The 21,965-nt window shown below is 43.5% G+C and overlaps 1 protein-coding gene across 10 annotated transcripts in view; it reads left to right on the top strand.

The window, feature by feature from the left end:
- ST3GAL4 (ST3 beta-galactoside alpha-2,3-sialyltransferase 4) overlaps positions 1–21,965 on the top strand; it is a 174,796-nt gene that overhangs the window by 74,191 nt on the left and 78,640 nt on the right. For all 10 annotated transcript variants that reach the window (XM_083588947.1, XM_083588958.1, XM_083588950.1 and 7 more), the window contains one exon: positions 14,586–14,750. The gene's annotated coding sequence lies outside the window, so the exon portion shown is untranslated. The remainder of the gene's footprint in view (positions 1–14,585; positions 14,751–21,965) is intronic.

The raw sequence follows: 21,965 nt of genomic DNA, 5'->3' as shown, positions 1-21,965 counted from the left end.
ATCCCTGAGTTCTGGTGTTAATGAGAGAGGGAAAAGAACCTTTCTCTGTCCACAGGTGGCAATAATGGAATCATTGCTTGGCTATGGTAAAAGGCAATAGTAAAATACCCCATGATTGTTAAGTCCAGTTAACCTTGACTATAGGGAGTTAAACTTGACTATAGGGTGCAGCGCTCATCTCACTTCAGGCTGAGGGAGCCAGCATTTGTCCGCAGACAGCTTTCCAGGTCATCTGGTGCAACAGGACACCGTGACGAGTGCCAGAGTGCATGGAAACGCTGTTTACCTTCCCGTCACAGTGGTACCTATTTATCTATTCGCACTGGTATGCTTTCAAACTGCTAGGTTAGCAGGAGCTGGGACAGAGCAACAGGAGCTTACCCCGTCGTGCAGATTTGAACTTCCGACTTTCTCATCGGCAACCCCAAGAGGCTCGATGGTTTAGACCACAGTGCCACCCGCTTCCTGCTGTTGCCTGAGTATAAACCGCAGGTAGCTGATGTGGTGCCCCCTCTAGGTGTCGTGGCTGGACTACAATTCCCATCACCTGACAGTTGGCCATGCTGCCTGGGACTCATGGGAACTGTAATCCAGCAATGCATGCGGGCACCATGTGGGCAAGCCCTGCCTAGGAGGACAGTAGTGCCCTGTCCCAGCCCCCTTGCACCTGTTTATATTTTACTCCATCCTTGTGAATAATACAGAAGTCACAAGCTTATCACCTGCATCAGACAAGAGAGCCCAGAGGACAGGATTAATGGGTGTACCCAAGGGAGAACAATTGCCTTTATTATCCCAACAAAAAGCCATGGCCATCTGTTTTCAGAGGGAGGAAACAAAACTGCCAGATCACATTTGAGGGAAAATCCTTTCTGGCTTCTGTGTGGGCTAATTCTGGAGCATTATATGAAGATCCCTTCATTAGCATTTGAATCTCAGATTTAAAAACAAACCAGAGGCAGCTAAAAAAAAATCTGAAGTTTACTTGGGCTTTGAATTCCTTGCCTCAGAGATGTGGAATAGAGGTGGTCTGAGCAGAAGCAGGCTAGCTCTGCGGCTTTGGCGCAGCTTCGGACATTGGAAAGGCTTCTGGTGTTTGTTTATTTACCTAATTGGAGGAATTTTGGTAACCTCCAAGCTCTCTCTAATGCCAGGCAGAGAGGGTTAGATGCAGGCATAGTTGTGACAGACAGCTCTAGCTTCCAATCAGGGAATGATATTTATCACAGCCTTTACTTCCAAGCACAATGTTTTGGGAAGGGGAAGTAGAAAATCCTGTGACTCTTTGAGTAGAAAATAAAATGTATTCATAAGTGTTAAGCTTCAGATACAGAGAGCCAGTGTGGTGTAGTGGTTAAGAGCGGTAGTCTTGTAATCTGGGGAACCAGGTTTGTGTCTCGGCTCCTCCACATGCAACTGCTGGGTGACCTTGGGCCAGTCATACTTCTTTGAAGTCTCTCAGCCTCACTCACCTCACAGAGTGTTTGTTGTGGGGGAGGAAGGGAAAGGAGAATGTTAGCCGCTTTGAGACTCCTGAAGGGGAGTGAAAGGCGGGATATCAAATCCAAACTCTTCTTCTACTTTTAAATGCATACATTGCCCACACAACATATGGGAAGGACACCAACTGTTTTAGAAGGAAGGAAGGCTCAACATTTAACTGAACCTACTGTATTTGTCTGAGTTCTTTGTTCCCTCTGAAAGGGTTATGATGCCTGTAAATTTCATTGAAATCTTCCACACACACAAAAGTGTAGATGTTTGTTTTCCCATTGCAGTCAGTGGGGAAGACATTCATTGCTTTGGAAAAGAAGGCAAAGCAACCCTCTGCCTTGAATCTGAGACCATATACTATAAAAAGAAACTGGTGCCTGGAAGGAATTTGCATCACTTGTTGCTCCAAGCATGCTGGATTCTCCTCATCTTTTGAAACCCCCTTCACCTTCCCACAGATTTTAATTTCATGGGGACATTGTCCAATGCGCGCTCTCTCTCTCTCTCTCTCTCTCCAGTGGTACCTCAGGTTAAGTACTTAATTCGTTCCGGAGGTCCGTTCTTAACCTGAAACTGTTCTTAACCTGAAGCACCACTTTAGCTAATGGGGCCTCCCACTGCTGCTGTGCCACCGGAGCATGATTTCTGTTCTCATCCTGAAGCAAAGTTCTTAACTTGAAGCACTATTTCTGGGTTAGCGGAGTCTGTAACCTGAAGCGTATGTAACCTGAAGCGTATGTAACCTGAAGCGTATGTAACCCGAGGTACCACTGTATTTTAAAAAATAACATAATTATTGAATGAAAATAATATTATTTCCAGGCACATCCTTCATTAAAGTTCAAGGGCTTTAATGATCACGAAAGACTGGTGGTTCAGTGGGAGAGTATCTTCAAAAAGTCATAGGTTCAATTTGCAGCACCCCTCCTCATGATCTGGAAATGTCCCCTATCTGGGTTTCAGAGAGAGCAACAGCCAGTCAGAGTAAACTGTGCTGAGCTAGACAGAACAATGGTCTGACTCAGTATAAGGTAGCTGTCTAGGATGCTGTGCTCCTAGTGTTATTTCGTTAATTGAGATTCCCACGGCTGACTTTGGGATGCAGGCTGTTAGTTAGAAGACAGTTGTAGTTCCTGGAACGAACATGGCAAAACGGATTGTAAGAGGCTTTATATACCCAGCTTTTACAGGCCTTGTGGTAAAGGAATCCCACTGCTGTTTCTCTCATGGGTGCTGGACAGATTTGCCGTACCAGTGAAGAATAATCGTACGAAGTTTATAACCGTGCTGGTAGGTGCAGAGTTGCAAGCTCTGGAGAGGATTCGCAACCACTTGCTGTGCCTTCTCTGTGAAACTTGTTTGATATTCCATCTCATGGCTGCGAAGAAAGAGTTTAAAATGCATGGGCAGTGTCTGAAAAGGATTCAGAAACCAGTGTAAGGGAGAGCAGTGCTCCCGTCCCCAGCAACTTGAATACAGAGCTTCTGATCTCTTTGCAACTTGTAATTCTCCTAACATAGCTTCGTTTTCGTGTTGTTTGCTACCCTCCTGGCCCTTTCCATTGGCAATCCAACCTTAGCTCACCTCCCTCCCATTCAACTCTTGTCAACAATACCTTCTTAATTTTTCTTGTAAACTTCCAATCTTTTTGTAGAATAATGCATGCAATGGGGGGGGGATACAGACAAGTGTACTTCATTTGCATGCTTTGATTCTAAGTGGGGATTGAGGGTACTTTGATCTAGAAGTGGGATTTGATTATTATTTGTCTGTTTGTTGATTGACTGGCCGTGTGTGCAAGTTAACTGCAATGCGCTCTGGTCTTTGTTCAGAAGGCTGTTGACAAACCTAAAACTATAAAGCAGCATATCTCATGCTGTGCAGCTTGCATAACTAATAAATAATAAAGGAATGATTGCAATAATCTGTTGCAGTTTTGTTTATGATTTTGAGATTACAGCTAGTGTCAGTGGTCATTTGAATTGCCCTCCCTTGTTCTTCTAAATAACCTCTCCTTCTGGGATTTAGCCACAAAGTCTTGTTGTGACATCCTTAAAGACTTACAGATTTATTGTGGAGGAAGTATGGACTAGAGCCAACTTCATCAGATGTTTGTTGTTTATTCTTAGATGATAGATGCATATGTGTTCAGAAGACATGTGCATATCCTTTCCTAAAACCATCTTGGGTGCTAGATCAGCAGACGATGTCCTCTTGGTTGTTCTATCACCTTCAGAAACTTGGGGGGGGGGCTTGGGGGAGGGAATTTTCTGTGGCAGCCCCTAAGTTGTGGCACTCTCTTCCCACAGAGGTGTGTCTGTATAGGGAAGCTTTTTTAGGTTTAGTGTTTTATTATGTTTTTATATTCAAATAATAAATTATTAGTATTAGTATTTGAGATGTATATTTTAGGGAACCCCCCCTATTTTGTAATTTTAAGTTGTTTTAAACTGTTTTTAATATTGTGTGATATTGTGTTTCAACATTTATGTTGTGTTTCAATTGTTGCAACCCACTGTGGGACCTTAGGGTGAAGGGCAGGTAACCGCTAACACCATCAACACCACAATGTCATCAATAAGTTTGAGTTTGCGTGGTTCACAAAAGCTTACACTGCAATAAAATTCACCTTTAAGCTGCTACAAGACTGCTGGTTTTGCTGCAAGGGACTAACAAGGCTACCTCTATGGAAATAGGTATATGACAGCAACAACAAACAAATAACAATTAGTAAAATCTCATAACTACATATTCTAGTATTCTGCTCATGAAACTCAAATGTACTGCATGAATTGGTCACATGCAGAGCCTGGTTTGTATTGCTTCCCCCGTCTCATGTTGTTGTTATTAAGGCATTTATACACTGGTGAATTCGTATGTAATTTCCAAGCGTTTATAATAATTCCACACAGTCACATTTTGGTGGGAAACTTTCTTTCTCAACAGTTTTGGAACACTTTCTCTGATGTGTGTAGATATTTCCCCACAGATCTAATTGGCAATAAGCTTGAGAAGTATGCAGTTGTTGTTGTTTTAAATGAAGGTAGAGTTCAAATGGTTATAAAGAGAGGCAAAATACCCTGGGGAAGGAGGAAACAACCAACCGCGAACCCACCCCTATAATGGATATCATAATTTGGTAAGAAAAAACCATCCATTTAAGAAAGAAATCTAATCTTTAAAATGTAGCTTAAAATCTGCTTTCTAACATCATCTCAAGTAAAAGTATGATTAAGAAAGGGTAAAGAATTTCCAGTTCTCAATTAACACTTGCATTGTCCTTAAAATGCCAGACTGAGCTCAGTCCAGGGCATTTGCCTTGCTTGTGTTCATAATGCAAGACGTTCTGCAGCCATTGACATGAATGTTGTGTGTGACTTGGCTCGCATCCGTACATCACGTTGAGCAACTATCTGAACCCATGTGTTGAGCAGTGCGCCTGTTCCCCTGCTTGTGGCACTCTGTGCAATTCCATAGGTAGATCTGTGCTGGTGGATGCTTGCAATGGGCGTTGAACTGGATGACAATCTTTTACTGTGTGTAGTCAGTGGTCTGTGCAGCAGTCTTCCTCAACTTGGTGCTCCCTAGATGTTTTGGACAATAACACCCATAATCTCTTTACCATTGGCCAGGCTGACTGTGGCTGATGGGATATGTAGCCCAAGCATCTGGAGGGCACAAGCTTGGCCTAGGAATTTAGACAGGATCCTCATGTTACGTTAGGAGTCCTTGTTTTCTTCCCTGTTAGCCTTCTTAACTGCTTCTGACACTTTCTCCCTGTGTGTGCTCCTGTTTCATAAGGAAACTTGCTATCTTCCTCGAAGGGCAATCTGCCAGCCTTGCCAGAGTCTGGCATCTCTCAAAAAGTTGTCAGAAAGTTGCTACAACAACTGAATTTTAAGTAAGCCGTTGCCTGATTGGTGGAAGTATATTGTATTTTGTGTGTTTGTGTAGGTGATTTGTAACTGGCAATACACCAGTCTTTGCTAAACTGCAGAGTTAACAGTCATGCATTTTTAAAGGGGCTTCCTTGTGATGATGTAATGCTGTTTGGTCCTAATGCACTTGAATTGCCTTTCGACACTCAGAATCAGGAGTAAAAGGACAGATTTCTCCATTTGTCTGATATTTATGTGAAGTGGCTCCCGTAATATGTGGTAATGTGTACAAAAACAGAAGGCAATACTTAATGTGTGTTACGATGTCTTAAGAGGCTCTTAACTTAGTTTTCTTCCCCTATGCTGCACTTGAGAAGCGATAGCTTTTAAAAAATGTTTTTAAAAATTCATGCTGGCATAAGCAATACCTATAAATATGTTGGCTTTCCAGCAAGCCATTCATCTAAATATTCTGGTGTGTTGCAGGGTAAACAACCAGATATTCTAATTTTACTAAAATGCAAATAGTTTGAAATGTGTATGTTGTAGATTAGGTTTGTGTTTATGGGGGAGAAACCACATGTTGGTGACTTTCTTACTGCTTTAGTTTTATATTAAGTTTTTAAAAATATAAAATGGTAGAAAATCTTTTTTTTAGTGTTATTTCTGTTCCCAGACTTTGGTACTAGGGAAGTTGAGCCAAAATTAGAAAAGGCTTTACAAAGAAAACTAAGTGTTTTTCTTTGAACTGCCCATGCTGCTCTGTTTCTGTATTACTCAGAATATATTATGTTTATTGTGGAACTCAGTGGCATTTGCAGAATATACTTGCAGAACACACACACAACCCATTCCATAGGGGCCCTTATATAATTCACCCTCCTTTAAGAGCCTCATTTCTGAAAATAAGTGAGGCTCTGTGCCTAATGTGAATTCTGTTGTCCTTTCCCCCCACCCTGCATCATTCTTGAGATGAAGTTGTCCTCAAAACGGACCTTCTCCTCTGAACTGCAACCCTGTCTGCAGAGCTTGCTCAAGCAGATGAGAGCTGGAGTCATGTGCTTGCACGGGTTTCGCTATGAATGCACACATTGCCTCCCTGAAATGCCTCTTGCTCCGTTGAAAGCACCAGCATCCAATTGTATCCTCACTCCAGAGAGAATTTTAGCCTCATTAAAGAATTCTATAATTCATGTTTTTTAAACAACAACAATAAAGCTTCCTTTGTTGCCAGTGACTTTGATCTAACCAATCCTTGCATTTTTAGAGGATTATCTTGGCCACATCCTGGTTCCTTTCTGCTTTAGGGAATAACCTTATGCTCTTGCCTCTTGTTTACTGGACCAGCTGATGTGTTAAGTACCAAATGGTGCCGTCTCTCCCCCCGCCCCCTTGGCCTTCTGCCTGGCTCAGTGCTGTGGCCTTGTCTTGAACTCATAAGTAGAAATAAAGTTTGCCGTTCTCTCTTTGGGTTTATTTTATCCTTAATTGTGGCAATGAATGTGTCAGCTCCGCGGCTATAGGCATTTTTTCTTTTTAATGTGACTTATGTCATCTTGCTCTTCTGAGGCTCAGGGAAGGTTACGGTGTGAAAAGCATACAGTAAAATATTAATTCAAAGTGAAGCAACACAAAACACGCAAGCTAATCAGTGTGATGGATGGTGACTTTCCTGCACTTCTGAGCTCTTGGTTTCTGCATGTGCCTCTTAACGTTCTGACCTTCTGGAAGCCTCTTTACGTCACAGTGGCTTTTTCTGATGTCACAACAGGTCTCTACAAACAGAGAGGTTGTATCTTCCCTCAGTTTGCCATTGACTTTGCTTTTTTGTTGTGGGCAGAGCAGCTTCTCTGCTTAGAACAAGTATTAATGGGATTTGGAAAAGGTTAGAATTTCCTGAAGTCAGTGGCGTAGCGTGGGGGCGGGCACAGGGCCAGTTGCCCTGGGCACAAAATTGCTAGGGGGCACAAAAATTCAACAACTGGTGATGCCTCGGTATAGCTACATGCTTCCATTGCTGGGCTCCATTGAAAGTGGCTTCTCCATGAGAACCAGGAAGTGACTTCTCCAGACAATGGAACAACTCTTCTTTTCTTATCTCTGAAGCTGCGATCTCCTGGATGATGTGGACACAATTATACAGTTGAATGTGCATGTGTACTCCATCCATTTCCCTCCAACTCTCCCTCCACTCGGCCCCAGGCACTGGCAACCCACGCTATGCCACTGCCTGAAATCCTTGAATGCTAGGCAAGTATTGCCCAGACTTTCGTAAGACATCCTTTGGGATTCTATCGGAACATAGGACTATAATGTTTGGGAGTTTTTTTGATGTTCTTATTTTTTATCTGTAAGCCGCCTTGATTCTTTATCAAGGAAAAGCATAGGAAATAAATAAATATATAAGATGACAATGACAAAGAAGCTGCCTTATACTGAATCAAACCTTTGGTCCATCTAGGTCCCAGTTGTCTATGCTGACTAGAAGGAGTTCTCCAGGGTTTGGGGCAGGCAGGAGTCTCTTCCAACTCTGCCTGGAGATGTTGGGCAAGATGCTCTGCAACAGAGTTACGTCCCTTCCCCATTGTAAGTAAGCAAGGTAGATAAGGAAATGTAACCAACTTGCTCAAGAGGAGCTTTGAGACATCTATGGAGCTTGAAAGTTGTATTCACTGAGTATAAAGTTGTATTCACTGAGAGCCAGTGTGGTGTAGTGGTTAAGAGCGGTAGACTCGTAATCTGGCGAACCAGGTTCGCGTCTCCGCTCCTCCACATGCAGCTGCTGGGTGACCTTGGGCCAGTCACACTTCTCTGAAGTCTCTCAGCCTCACTCACCTCACAGAGTGTTTGTTGTGGGGGGAAAACAAACAAAAAAAAAATCTTTCCAGTAGCACCTTAAAGACCAACTAAGTTAGTTCTTGGTATGAGCTTTCGTGTGCATGCACACTTCTTCAGATACACTGAAACAGAAGTTGCCAGATCCTTCTATATAGTGAGAAGGTGGGGAGGGGTATTACTCAGAAGGGTGGTGGGAATGGGTGATTGGCAGATAGCTGTGATGAGCCTGTTGACGACTCTTAACGACTGCAATAGGTCTTACAGGAAAAAGCAAGGGGTGAGAAGGTGAAAAATGGCTTTGTCATGTATAATGAGATAAGAATCCAATGTCTTTGTTCAGACCAGGTCTCTCCATGGTTTTAAGTTTGGTAATGAGTTGCAATTCAGCAGCTTCTCTTTCCAGTCTATTTCTGAAATTCCTTTGTAGTAATACAGCTACTTTGAGATCTTGTATAGAATGTCCTGGGAGATGTTGTGGGGGAGGAAGGGAAAGGAGAATGTTAGCCGCTTTGAGACTCCTTCGGGTAGTGATAAAACGGGATATCAAATCCAAACTCTTCTTCTTCTTCTATAAGAGCTTTTCCATATCCTTATCCCATATTTCCAGGCACATCTTGTTTTTGTTTTTTAAAAAAACATATTTTTATTAAAGATTTCTTAGTTTACAAAAGTATGTGCAATGTCTCTTTTTTCAAGTTAGGTTTTCTACAGATCAGTTTCATTTGTTGAGACATTAGTGTTACATTAGGAAGAAAGGGGAGGGAAGAGGTGGAGGGGGCCAGGGTGAGTTGGGGTGGAGTTTCTATTTTACTTAATGTATGTGTGGGGTTTTGTGTCAGCGTTGCTTGTGTGGGTTCTCTTTACTATTCACTTGTGTTCCTTTGGTCGTGAGAGAGGTTGGGGTTGGCCTAGGGTGTGGTTGTTTGTTTGTGATTGGCTGTGGTGAACTTTGTTTTCATGTGTGAGTGGGGTGTGTGTGTGTGTTTGAATCAGGTTAGCCATATTAATTTGTATGCTGTTGGTGGATTCTTGTCGTTGTCTTGTTGGGCTGTGCATGTGATAAAAGGGAGCCATACCAGGGTGAAGGTGCCTTCTTCCATTTGTCCCCATGTCAGTTTCAGTTTATTGGTTATTTTTTCTAATAAGGCTGTTTCCCATACTATTTGGTACCATTGGTCCATGCTTACTCCACAACTTGTTAAAAAAGGAAAGGAAAAAAGAGCATTGCTCTTGATTCGTGAGGGGCTAGAAACTTTAAGAAAATTTGAGATCCACAGTAATACTAACGTTGTGCCCATGACATCACAAGACAAAGCACTCTGGCAGTGGCCAGACGACCTTTTAGTATTCATACATGGACCTTTTACCTACCTAGTTATAATTTATTTCCTCTGCTATTTATGCAAGTTGCTCCATAAAGGACAAATGGGTTACTTTGAAGTTTTTGCTCGAGTAACTGCCCAGAAAATTAAAAGGAATTATGTACAACCAACCGCAGTATCATTTCGTGGAAGTAATTTGACAGGAGAAAGTTTCACACTGTTTAATAATAAGAAGCACCTGCACTGGAGTTGGGAGTTTGTATTTCACTGACTGTAAGCAGCCACTGACGTATGGGAAGTTATTTCCCAAGATACATAGCTGTAATTATGTTCATGCTGAGAGTCCCATTATTTTGCATCAGCCCATGGTTTTCAGCAGGTGGAATATACCCAAAACTTCTTCCTGGTTTTTGTAGACATCAAAGGATCAGACAAATGCCAGGTCCCAGAACAAAAGTGCTGTATATTACAGTACTCGCTGTCTTTCCATTGGTGCTGAGTGAGTCAGAGCCCTCTAATAAGGTAGCTCTTATTAGATATCTCTGGTAAGAAGGAACAGATGGATCTTGCTCAGGGCATTTGATCTGGCAAGGGACTATTGCATGAGTGGAACTGCTGGGAAACAGCTTAATTGTTATGGTAAAACGTTTCCAATGTACTGTACAGTGGTACCTTAGGTTAAGTACTTAATTCGTTCCGGAGGTCCGTTCTTAACCTGTAACTGTTCTTAACTTGAAGCACCACTTTAGCTAATGGGGCCTCCCGCTGCTGCCGCGCCGCCACCGCACGATTTCTGTTCTCATCCTGAAGCAAAGTTCTTAACCCAAGGTACTATTTCTGGGTTAGCGGAGTCTGTAACCTGAAGCATATGTAACCCGAGGTACCACTGTATTGTTTTGTCCCTTTGGAAACCTGATAAATTCTTTCTCGGCTTGTGAAGCATGTTGGGATGTGGACATGGAGCAAAATGTGAACTACAGTGGTACCTCAGGTTAAGAACTTAATTCATTCTGGAGGTCTGTTCTTAACCTGAAACTGTCCTTAACCTGAAGCACCACTTTAGCTAATGGGGCCTCCTGCTGCCACGCAATTTCTGTCTCATCCTGAGGTAAAGTTCTTAACCTGAGGTACTATTTCTGGGCTAGCAGAGTCTGTAACCTGAAGCGTCTGTAACCTGAAGCGTCTGTAACCCGAGGTACCACTGTATACTGTGCACCATGAACAATGCTCTCAAGTGACATCAATTACAGGGACAGAAGCTATTTTATTCTGAAATAAATTAATATTTTATATCCTGACATTAGTGTGCTTGTGTAGACACATGTTGGATCATGGATACACACGGAGTGAATACAGCAAAAAAAACAAAGGGGGGCGGATCTGATAATTGTGGATTAGTTTAATGCAGCAAACATCAACTCAGGTAGACAGAAAGTCTGATGGCTGGAACCCAAATCCCGTGAACCGAGTTAAGTCAAAGAAATAAAGAACTGTGTGTATTGCATGGTGACCGCAGGCACACAATGTGCCTGCATAGTTCTACCTTGATACCCACTGGAGGCTTGGCCCACTCGATGCTGGTCCATTTGGGCAAGTGGGATACTTCCCCACCAACCTGTCTGCCTCCATCTGTCTGCCTTCTTACTTACAGCCAGTTCAGGCCATGGCAGCAGGAAAGCTGAGGATGGGGACAAGACTAGAATTAGCTGACCCTGCCTGCTGTTGGCTTAGGCACTGCCTGCTGCTTGGGCTCCCCGTGTTCTGCTCCAACAGTCTTGATGGGCACCAGCTACCACTGGCTTGATAGAAGCACTTGCTGCTGCAGTCAGTAGGGTGTGGGGTGGTGTCCACAGCAGTTTCTCTGGTTTGTGAATGTGCCGCAGGTCTTAAGATAACTTTTGTAAATGCATTAACTGATCTAGAAGTTATAGCCTTTAGTTCTTCCTCCACCACCACCTTGGATGTAATTCTGAAAAACTCAATGAAACAGAATGCTGGAGAACGGTGTGAGTGTACAGATGGTTGCACTGATTCTAAATGTATAGCGGAAGTGCATTCAAGGCACTGCCAAGTTTGAAGCCACAACGAAAACCATGTGGCTGAGAGCCACAATGACTTCCCCCCACTTTTCACTCCCCACCAGCCCTACTTTCCTCCAGTTCTTGCTGCTGTTTTGCATTCCCCCCCCCCCATCCTCTTTTCAACAAGGATTTACCACCCCTTTCTAGTACTGGGCAGCTATCTGCCTAACTCTCATTTCACCTATCTCACCCATTTTAAGACCCACAACAGCTCTTCGTCCCTGCACCTCCTCCTTAAAATGCAATGATGCTTAACGAGCGCATAGTGCTTTATCATGTTCAAAGGAAGTCACATGCATTTTCTAGCTGTAAACCTTACAGAAACTTTTATGAGATAAACCAGTATTACTAGCCACTCTCCCCTTCATTGCAAGGAAGAAGGTGTTGTGCTCTGTGGTGCAGCAAGGCTCAAAGAGGGTGTAGGGCAAGGCGAGAGTCACAAGGAAAGGTGAAAGAAGGTTCAGGAGGGATAACAAGGCAAAGTGAAGCAAGGCAGAGTTCATGCTGAATGCAAGGCAGAGATCAGGGTGGCAGCAAGGCAAGGATCAGGCTGTGTTCCAGGGGACACAGAGCTCTAAAGTTGCCCCAGCAAGGAACGAGCTGAAACTGATCCTTACAAAGCAGATGTTCTGCCACTAAGCTTATGGCCCTTCCCTAGTTTGAGCTTGAAACTTCCAGATGTGTAGCTCAGTCTCTATGCCACTGCACTGTGCCCTCTGTCAGCTTTAGCTGGGTATAAAGCATATATTTAAAGCAATTTGCCCCTCAAAGATTCTTGGGAACTGTAGCTTACTCCTAACCTTGCTGCTGGTCCCATTGTGCAACCCAGCCTTTCCCAACCAGGTGCCCGCCAGATGTTTTGAACTGCAGCATTCATCACTGATGGATGTTGACCTCCAAAACAGACCAGGAGTCAGCAGGCGGCTGTTGTAACCCATGGATTCAGAAGACTTAGGTTTGCTTTGACTGCACTGGAACTAACTGGAGGTTGCAGTTTGGACTCAAGGTTGAGAAATTCTGTAAACTGAGCTATGCTTCCTTTGGTTTGCTTTGACTCGGCCTTGTAATTATATGGAATGTTTTTAAAAAGCCCATTCCAGGTTCCAGGTCTCACAGCTGCATTCCCTCCCTTTTAACATATCTAAATGAATCAGGCCTGTCCACCTTGGAAAACATGGATTGTAAATGTCAATGTCAGTCTTATCCTTGCACTGCTTCTCAGAAGATAGAGCTTGGCAGGATGTGTGCCTATGAGCAGATCTTGGTGTTCCAACAGTTTAGCTAATTCTATTGCACATTGATAGGAGTGTTTATAGGTGGCCATTCATTTTGGACCATAAAGAAGACTGATCGCCAAAGAACTGATGCTTTTGAATTATGGTGCTGGAGGAGACTCTTGAGAGACCCATGGACTGCAAGAAGATTAAACCTATCCATTCTAAAGGAAATCAGCCCTGAGTGCTCACTGGAAGGACAGATCCTGAAGCTGAGGCTCCAATACTTTGGCCACCTCACGAGAAGAGAAGACTCCCTGGAAAAGACCCTGATGTTGGGAAAGATGGAGGGCACAAGGAGAAGGGGACGACAGAGGACGAGATGGTTGGACAGTGTTCGCGAAGCTACCGTCATGAGTTTGACCAAACTGCGGGAGGCAGTGGAAGACAGGAGTGCCTGGCGTGCTCTGGTCCATGGGGTCATGAAGAGTCAGACACGACTAAACAACTAAGCAACAACAACATTCATTTTGGATGGCTTCTGGAGTGGGGGAAAAGTGACAACAGTAAATACCTTTGAAAAAGAATTATTTCCATCACCCCAAGTGCCTTGAGACTTTCTTTTGTCCCCTAAATACATTTGTGCTGCTCTTTGTGCTGACCAATATAAAACTATGTTGAATGTAAAGCTGAATTATCTCCCTATTCCTCAATATTTATATGTATAGAAATATCATCCATGGTTTTGCTCCCTCGGTTGCTTGCAGCTGGTCTGTTGCAGATCTCTGTTCTGCATCCCCAGTGTTGTAAGGCTCACGACATATTCAGAACTTGAGTTAATTCAGGTTCAGAGTTTCAATTTGCAGCCCGCTGCACTGAACATGGATTGAATCTTCTCGTCCTTGACCTCCTCATCTCCCCATAGTTCTTTCCTCTGCCCAAGACCTACACTCTGAGATTTTTGCTGTTCACTCGAAGTCTCTGCCCTGCCACCATGGTCTGTATGCTGTCTCTGAAGCTGTCTACCTGTGTGATGCTGTCTACCTGTGCGACGCAGCCTCTTTTCCTCCTCAAAACTCAGCTCTTTTGTGGTATAAACCTCCAAGTTTCCATGTCCAGTTGTAACTTGGCCCATAGCTAAACTTAAGCAGGCACAATGGAAACAGCCACAAAATGCTTCTTTGTTCACCCCTATCTCGGCCTTCCTCCTCTCCTGGTGAAATTTGGATTGTAAACTCCTTGGAGCATGGACTTTTCCTCTAGTACATACTGAAGGTACTACACAAATTCTACCACTGTTGCTGCTACCAATAATTGTAGTTAATAATAATGATTAGTTCACAAGACCATGGTGCATCTGTGTGTGTGTGTTTGTGTGTGTGGAGATTTGTTAGTGTCTTCTCCAACCCTGGTGCTTACAATCTCTGACCATTAGGCATGCTGGCTGGGGATGATGGGAGTTGTAGCCCAACAACATGTGGAGGACACTAGGTTGAGGAAAGTGGCAGTGGGGAACCGTCCATTGGGTCACATTATTTAAAATGTTATTGATTGTGAGAAGAAAGATAACAGTAACAACAGACATAAAAATCCTGATTCCCCCTTCCGTCCACCCGTTTCCGTGAGCATTACGACTATAATTTGCTTTCGTTAGCAGTAGTGCTGTTACTTATCACAGTGTTTTCAGGAAGCGAAACTGTAATCTTGTCATTTGCGCGGGCACGTTTTCCTTAATTTTTGTTATCTCTTCTCTTTCAGCTGGGCCTCAGAAGCTTGGTGTGGCCTTTCAGATATTTTCCAGGAAGGGAGGTGCATATTTCAAGAGGTCTTGAACTTCTGGGAAATGAGCCTGGAGGAAAGGGGAAGGGCCTGACGGCCGCCACCCCTAGTGTAAAGCATTTCCTGAGGGATACGGCAAAACTGGTAAGTCCGGAAATAAGGATTGCATGTGAGACTGGCACACTAAAGGTTGTCTCCACTTCTTCAGTGAAGTTTCCTGTTCAGGGGAAGGGGTGGCAGCATAGCTGTCAACGTTTCCCCTTTTTTAAGGGAAATTCCCTTATTCCGAATAGGATTCCTCGCAAGAAAAGGGAAAAGTTGACAGCTATGGGTGGCAGTGTAGTAAATAAAAATATGCCCTTTTCCCTTATGGGGTATCCAAGAGCCCATATAGAGTCCTTACATAGGTTCCCTATTGGTAGGAGAAAATAACAGAGGTCAACCAAAGAATATTTGAGAAGCAAAGCAGCTAGTAAGCTTGATCTTTATTGATCTGTTGCAACAGGGTACTCCCCTCACACGCAGGAGAGGAAGAGGACCCCCCAAAAATGCTGTGCAAGGGCTTATAAAGACTTTTGAAATTCCCCTCCTCTAGATCAAGACCACCCCCAGAAACATTATGCATTCATCACAGAAGGGGTGTAACCTAAGACCACCCCTCAGATAAGGCGGTCTAAAACAGAACATTTGCATGTTGTTTTCTCCTGTCGCTTTGTTTATTTCCTGTCTGGCAGGTTACTTGATTGGATTTCTTGGGGAGCCTGGGCAGTCTTTTGTAATGATAAGGCTCACACCCTTATTCAAACACAGATTAAGACAGGATTTGTGAAGGAAGAGACAATGGGGAGGCTTTTCCATTTTGACCATGCAGAGAAACATTTACTCAGTTTAGGAATCAAAATGGTTCCAGGTTGGCTTTCCTGTGCTGATCTATGTACGTGTGGTTATGAACGTTGCCATATATCTAAGACCATAAAATTCCTATCACAGCAGCCATGTCCCAGGAGCAGGGCTGGATTTATGTATAAGCTAAATGAGCTATAGCTTAGGGTCCCACTCTTGGGCCCCCCCAAAAAAATTAAAGGGAAGAAAACGATATACATTTCCAAAATATAAGATAAAAAACAAAATAAAACCTACATACAGTAACAGTTTTTTGTGTTGTGTAGGCTCCTGTGATGTAAGCAGTGGGCCCCGCCTGCTAGCCTGTTCCCTAAAATATCACTGGTTTGATCATTTCTATATATAGGGTGCCTACATGTGCTAATGGCTTTAGATACCTATTAGGTCCATAAATTACCATATAGCATATATTCAACACAAAAAACAGCGACAATTTGTTGTTGACAAAGGACAGCTGGACATATAAAGGGCCCCATTACCTCCAGTAGCTTAGGACCTCATCAAACCTAAATCCGGCCCTGGCCAGGACGCTTCCCCTCCTGTGTCCAGACCAGTGGAAGGGAGGTGATTCTGTAGGCAGGAAAATACACTCCTTTCCTTTGCCTTCCTCCTGAAACATCCCTATATAGCACAGGGAATTGAGCTGTCCCCCCCCCCTTTTTTAACCTCATGACAACCCCCAAATCCTGTCCTTCTACAGGACACTTACTGCAAGCTGTTAGGGGCTATCCTGGGCTCCTTTTGAGGAATGGCAGGATATAAATTTAACATACAAAAAAAACCAGTTCCTTTTATCCTTGTTCCCCAACTTCATGTCTGCAGGGCTTTGTTACCTTTCTGTTTACCCTTTTTCAGAAGTGTTCACACCTTGGCAAGAGATAAATTAGAAACAGCTTAAGGAGGCCAGTTAGTGTGAAGCTGGTTTGAGAAGCAACACCTCAAACAGTAGCATTTCATAGCAAAGGGCATGATGTATTTGCATTTTTGTTATGTGATCATGGATTAAAAAGCCAGTGAGTGTGCAGTACATGGGAGTGTGAGCACAGCCTAATTGTTCTTGCTGCCTTCTGTTATTTTACATTTATTTGCACTCCACACACTATGCAGTTATTCCTCCCTCCTCCATCCCTGTAGCTGAATGGACACACTCTTTTAAGTCTTTGGAAATCTTCTGGCATGTGTGAGAACTTTAAATCTCTATTATCCTTTTGCCTAGTACATTCTGGGGGAAAGTAGGAGTTGAACTTGCCAACCACAACTTTAACCTTGGCGAATTCCTTTCTTTTTGCTCATCTTTTTGCTATTGTGTGTATGTAAACGTTTAGCCTTGGTCGATGTGGAGTTGTGCCAATTTGTGGTCTTATATGCACAACATAAAAAGAAAATAAAAACTTGGGTGGGGAGGGGGTGTTGAGGAGAAGCAGATGACGGCAACTTTGAACATGGTTATGAATCTTATTTCCTAGTAAAGCTTTGTTTTGAAATAGAGAGGCTTGGTAAATCTCTAGCTCCATGGAAGGAGCAGGTGTCATAGTAGCTTTGTGGCAGAGTACCTCTTTTACATGCAGAAGGTATGAGGTCCAATCCTGGCAGCCCCAGTTAAGTGGATTAGGTACTGTAGAAGTTTTGAGAAATACCCCTGCCTCTGAGATGGAGATGGGCCTCCACCGGTCAGTATCTGGCCTAAAAGACCAGTTATTTGTGTCATGGACAAAGAAGGAAGAAAGAAACTTTGTTATTAAACATTACACATTTATTTATTTTGTCTCCTCGGCTGCAGCTGCATTCAGCTGCAGGATGTATAGTGTATGCATCTGTGTGTGTTATAATTATATTGCCCATTATGTTCTTGAGCAGCTGAACAAATGCAAGAAATTGCCAGCAAAACTGCCTTGCTGGCTCAGCCAGGATTCTGTAATACTTCATATCATAAAGCATGAGACAGATCCCACAAATCCCCCCCTTTTTTTGAACTAGCAACACAGCTGGTGCAAACCTCTTGGTAGCAAGGAGGACTTTTCACCTGCAGGACTGTTTATTTTGAATGCATGCAATCCATGTAAAATAGTAGTTGTCAGCCTACTCAGACCTTGGGGCCCCTGGATAGTTCAGGAGTTGCTGCCCTCTTCCTCCTTCTTTACCATTTTTTTGTGGCCATGCTGTCAGGGCCTGATGGGAGTTGTTGTCCAAAACATCTGGAAGGCACCAGTAGTGAGTTCCACCCCAGCTGGACAAAGGCCAACGATGAATAATTAAGTTACAGTGGTACCTCTGGTTAAGAACTTAATTCGTACCGGAGGTCCATTCTTAACCTGAAACTGTTCTTAACCTGAGGTACCACTTTAGCTAATGGGGCCTTCCGCTGCCGCCGCGCGATTTCTGTTCTCATCCTGAAGCAAAGTTCTTAACCCAAGGTACTACTTCCAGGTTAGCGGAGTCTGTAACCTGAAGCATTTGTAACCCGAAGCATTTGTAACCCGAGGTACCACTGTATATCTATTGTACAATTTGTAAAGGATAGATCTGGGATCACCCAACTTTTTGAGCCTGGGGGCACACTTGGAAATCTGAGACATGCCATACAAAACACCCCTTTCATTGAAGAAAACGGTTGATGTTCATATCCCGCCCACAACAAACAAAGCAGAGACCAAAAGAAGTCGGCACACCTCACCCTGAAAAAACAGGAAAACCCTGTTTGCAAAAAACAAAACAAAAAAAGAAGAAAACCCCAACAACCTCATTAAAACTAAATAAATAATGGGAGGGTCAGGGGACCTTGGAAAGCACCAAGGGGATATGAGGGCACCATGTTGCAATGTCAAGAAGTTCATAGTTGGATAGGGCTTAAGAGCACTCAAAGTGGTGTTCAGAGCCAGTTCAGTCTGCCAATATCTAGTCAAACATTGAGCAATTTCTTTTGAAATAGGACTCTTTCGTTTGTGGATGTACTTGTTTACTTGATTCCTTCATGCCTGTGGGTCTGTTTGGTTTGGGCCATGCCGGGCTATTGATAAGGGACATTACTTTGTACCTTGGCCAATACCTGTACAGCGCTTCGTTTGCACAAAACTGAGCAACTGGGGGACTACTGTCATGTTTACAGTAGGTGTGTGCATGTGAACACCTTCGCATTGTTGAAAGCCAAATAAATGCAGGGCATTACCTAACTAAAAATTGAGGCAGCGCAATAAAGACCTGTTCTAAAGTATATTTCAAGTAGATTTAACATAATTGCTGCATGATTCGGAGCCATGCTGCATAATGCCCATTAGTTTCCATAGCCTAGAGCAGGGCTCCCCAAACAGTGATCTGCCGGCTGACAGTGATCTGTGAGCTTCGTTCAGGTGGTCCTTGGTGCCTTGTGCTTGGAGATGGGAGAATTCACATCCATCATGCTTAATAGTCATATTGATTTTAATTTCTTTTATATTTTGCTTACATTTCTAGATTCTATGGAGTACAACATGTAAGAAATAAAAGATGCAATAACAATGCAATTTAAAAAAAATAACAGTAATAGGAGGTTCTCAGGAAAAGAGAGTCCTTTCATGCAATCGGCAGCATAGCATTGGTTGCTGGTGCCTAGGGCGGAAAAGAGAGTCCTTTCATGCAGTCAGCAGCATAGCACTGGTTGCTGGTGCCTAGGGCAGGCACATGTGCACTGGGTGGGTGGGGCATCAGCCCAGCCCTTGATGCTGCCAGAGCGACCCCATCCTCGCCTCCATTGGTGCAAAGTGGGGCCATGCTGCTGGGGGAGCCCAGTCAGCTGATGTGGTCCTTGGTGGGTGGAGAGGAGCACCTGGCTACAATGTGTTGCGCTGGGGGTCCGTGCCCCCTCAGAAATTGTGTGCCCGGGGCCATGGCACCCCGGCACCCCCACGCTACGCCGCTGTGTGCAGTACTTTTCTGTCCGTGGAATAAGGCCAGCCCCTTACATGTGCTGATTGTGATGAGACCTATATATTTGCTTGTAGCCCAGGGCTGTTTGCTCCAGGTCCCAGGACACACGCGGCATCCAACTAAATCATTGTGTGTTCTGCATTGATGGCTTCTGTGAGCACAATGGAACTTTTCCTTCCCTCTCATATCCCTGTCCCCAAATCTGCTCCAGAGGGTTAGGGAAAAACCCTAGAGGGCATTTGGGTGGTGCAGGGGTGGGGGAGGGAGAGAGAGGGAGGGGAAGTTACGTTGCGATTGCAAAAGCATTCAGCACGTGGGATAGTTTAGCCGAAAATAACCCATAGGCCACATTAGCACCATGCATTTATAGCAGTATCATGCTTTCTCCAAAGAATTCTGGGAGCTGTAGTTTGTAAGGGGTGCTGAGAGTTGCTAGTAGACCCCTAATGCCCCTGTAATATTATTACATAGTGGCTTAGCAATCAGTCCCTCTTCACAGGGAACTCTGGTACAGCAATTATAGTCCTGGGAGGAGAATAGGGGCCTCCTAACAATTCTCAGCACCATCATCAAACTACAACTCCCAGAACTCTTTGGAGAAAGCCATGGCTGTTTAAAGCGGCATGATAGCACTTTAAATGTATGTTGTGAATGTGGTCATAGTCTGAAGGTATGCAATTATCTTGCTTCTGAATCAAAGGGCAAATAGGAGTTTCGTCACTGTCCGGAAAGGGAACTCCCCTAGATCCTTATGCTGTGAGTAAAATGCCTTGCCTTCCATGGAGGAAAGGTAGGATGAAAATACAATAAATCATATCTGGTACATTGTTTCTCCTTGTCACCATTTGTAAGGATGCGTAACCCTTAATTCTCAAATCCCTTACGTTGATTCAAGGTAAATAATCTTAACTCCCGTTCTTGTCTGAAGCTGTCTTCTAGCCTAGTACACTATTTATTTCTCAGTTTTTTGTTTTCTAAACCAGCCGTGTTACAAAATAGAAGATATTTCACAGTTCAGTGAATTGACATCTGCAACAGGATGCTATTCCCCCCCCCCCTTATCTTAATTTGTTGTTGTTTTTTTAATTGGTTCCCCTACCCTTCGGTTTGAATTGCATTTTTAATTGGGTTGGTTCATGCAGAGTTTTCTTTTTTGTTTTTTTTTTAAATAATTTTTTATTAAAGGTTTTTATAATAATAACAAACATATAACAAATACATAAACAGACAAAAACAAAAACAAAACAAAAAACATGTACCATTTCATTTCTTAATTTCTTATACCTTTCTTCCCCGACTTCCTCATGCCTCCCTTTTCTGTATTCCAAATTCTTATCAATTACTCAGCAAATCTTCCCTTATTTTAATTTAAATTTAATCTAATCTTCCTTATTCTCCTTGTCTTAACCCTTGCTAATAGTAACCGTTTACTTTCCAGTCCAACATCATTCTAACTTTCATTAATTTTGTAGTATTTCTTTAAACAGTCCTTGAACTTTTTCCATTCTTCTTGCGCTGCTTCTCTTCCCTGGTTTCGGATTCTGCTCGTCATTTCTGCCAGGCCCATGTAGTCTATCACCTTCATCTGCCATTCTTCCAGTGTGGGTAGTTCTTGTGTCTTCCAGTACTTCGCAATCAGAGTTTTCTTTTTTGAAAGCAACAACAGCGATATTGCATCATGTTTCCAATTTCTGCTCCTGGCAGATCACCTTCATCTCAGAGTCTTTCCTACTTAAAACATTTGCAGAATTCTGTCGCACCTCTCCTTCGTACCAGAAGCTGGGCAGGTGGCCTGAGAATTTGTCAGCGTTGGCGATTGTGTGCAGAATTTTAAATTTTGGAAACCAGGCTGCAGGAAGGACCAGGAAGGTCAAAATCTCTGGGTGCACTACCTATGCTGCTACTTCCCAGCCCCCCCCCCAAAAAAAAAGACAGGGGGGAAAGGGGAGAAGAAAAGAGCAAATCAGCTTAATCTGGCTAGCCTGTTATCAGTTAGTTAGACAAAACAGACTGTGCTAAGTAGAGTCTAGGGAGACCTGTATTTTAGATGAAGATGACTCTGGTTTACACATGCTAGTATATGCATTAGTGACCTCTACTGGAGAAGGACAGAGCAGAGTGTTCCTTAGCAAGTGTATTGTGTTTAGCTTAGTGATAGCTTTTGTCGCACATGGCTGCTGCTGCCTAATTGGACAGACTGAGCACTTCAGTGGTCTGGGCTAGAGAGGGAGGTTGGACTGCCTACAATAGCTGCACAGCGGTTGGAGCAAATGTAAGATTCCTTCTAATCCCAGCACACTCCTATGCAACAAAATTAATGTAACAAGGATTTAGGAAGGAAATTTATAGAGGCAAGAAGTACAGGGCTGAACAGCTTGGAGCTTTCTGCACTGTGTTGCGGGATGCCTTAGGTTATCTCTTAACTGTGACCTTCAATAGGATTGGTCTAGACTAGGGGTAGCCAACATGGTGCCCCCCCAGATGTTGGCCAATACAGTCGTACCTTGGTTTTTGAACAGCTTAGTTCTCGAATGTTTTGGTTCCCAAACGCCG

This window comes from Podarcis filfolensis (genome assembly GCF_964270895.1).
Source record: "Podarcis filfolensis genome assembly, chromosome: 15".
Lineage (NCBI taxonomy): Eukaryota > Metazoa > Chordata > Lepidosauria > Squamata > Lacertidae > Podarcis > Podarcis filfolensis.
Note: the sequence above shows the minus strand (reverse complement) of the source record. Positions and strands in the feature narration are given on the sequence as shown.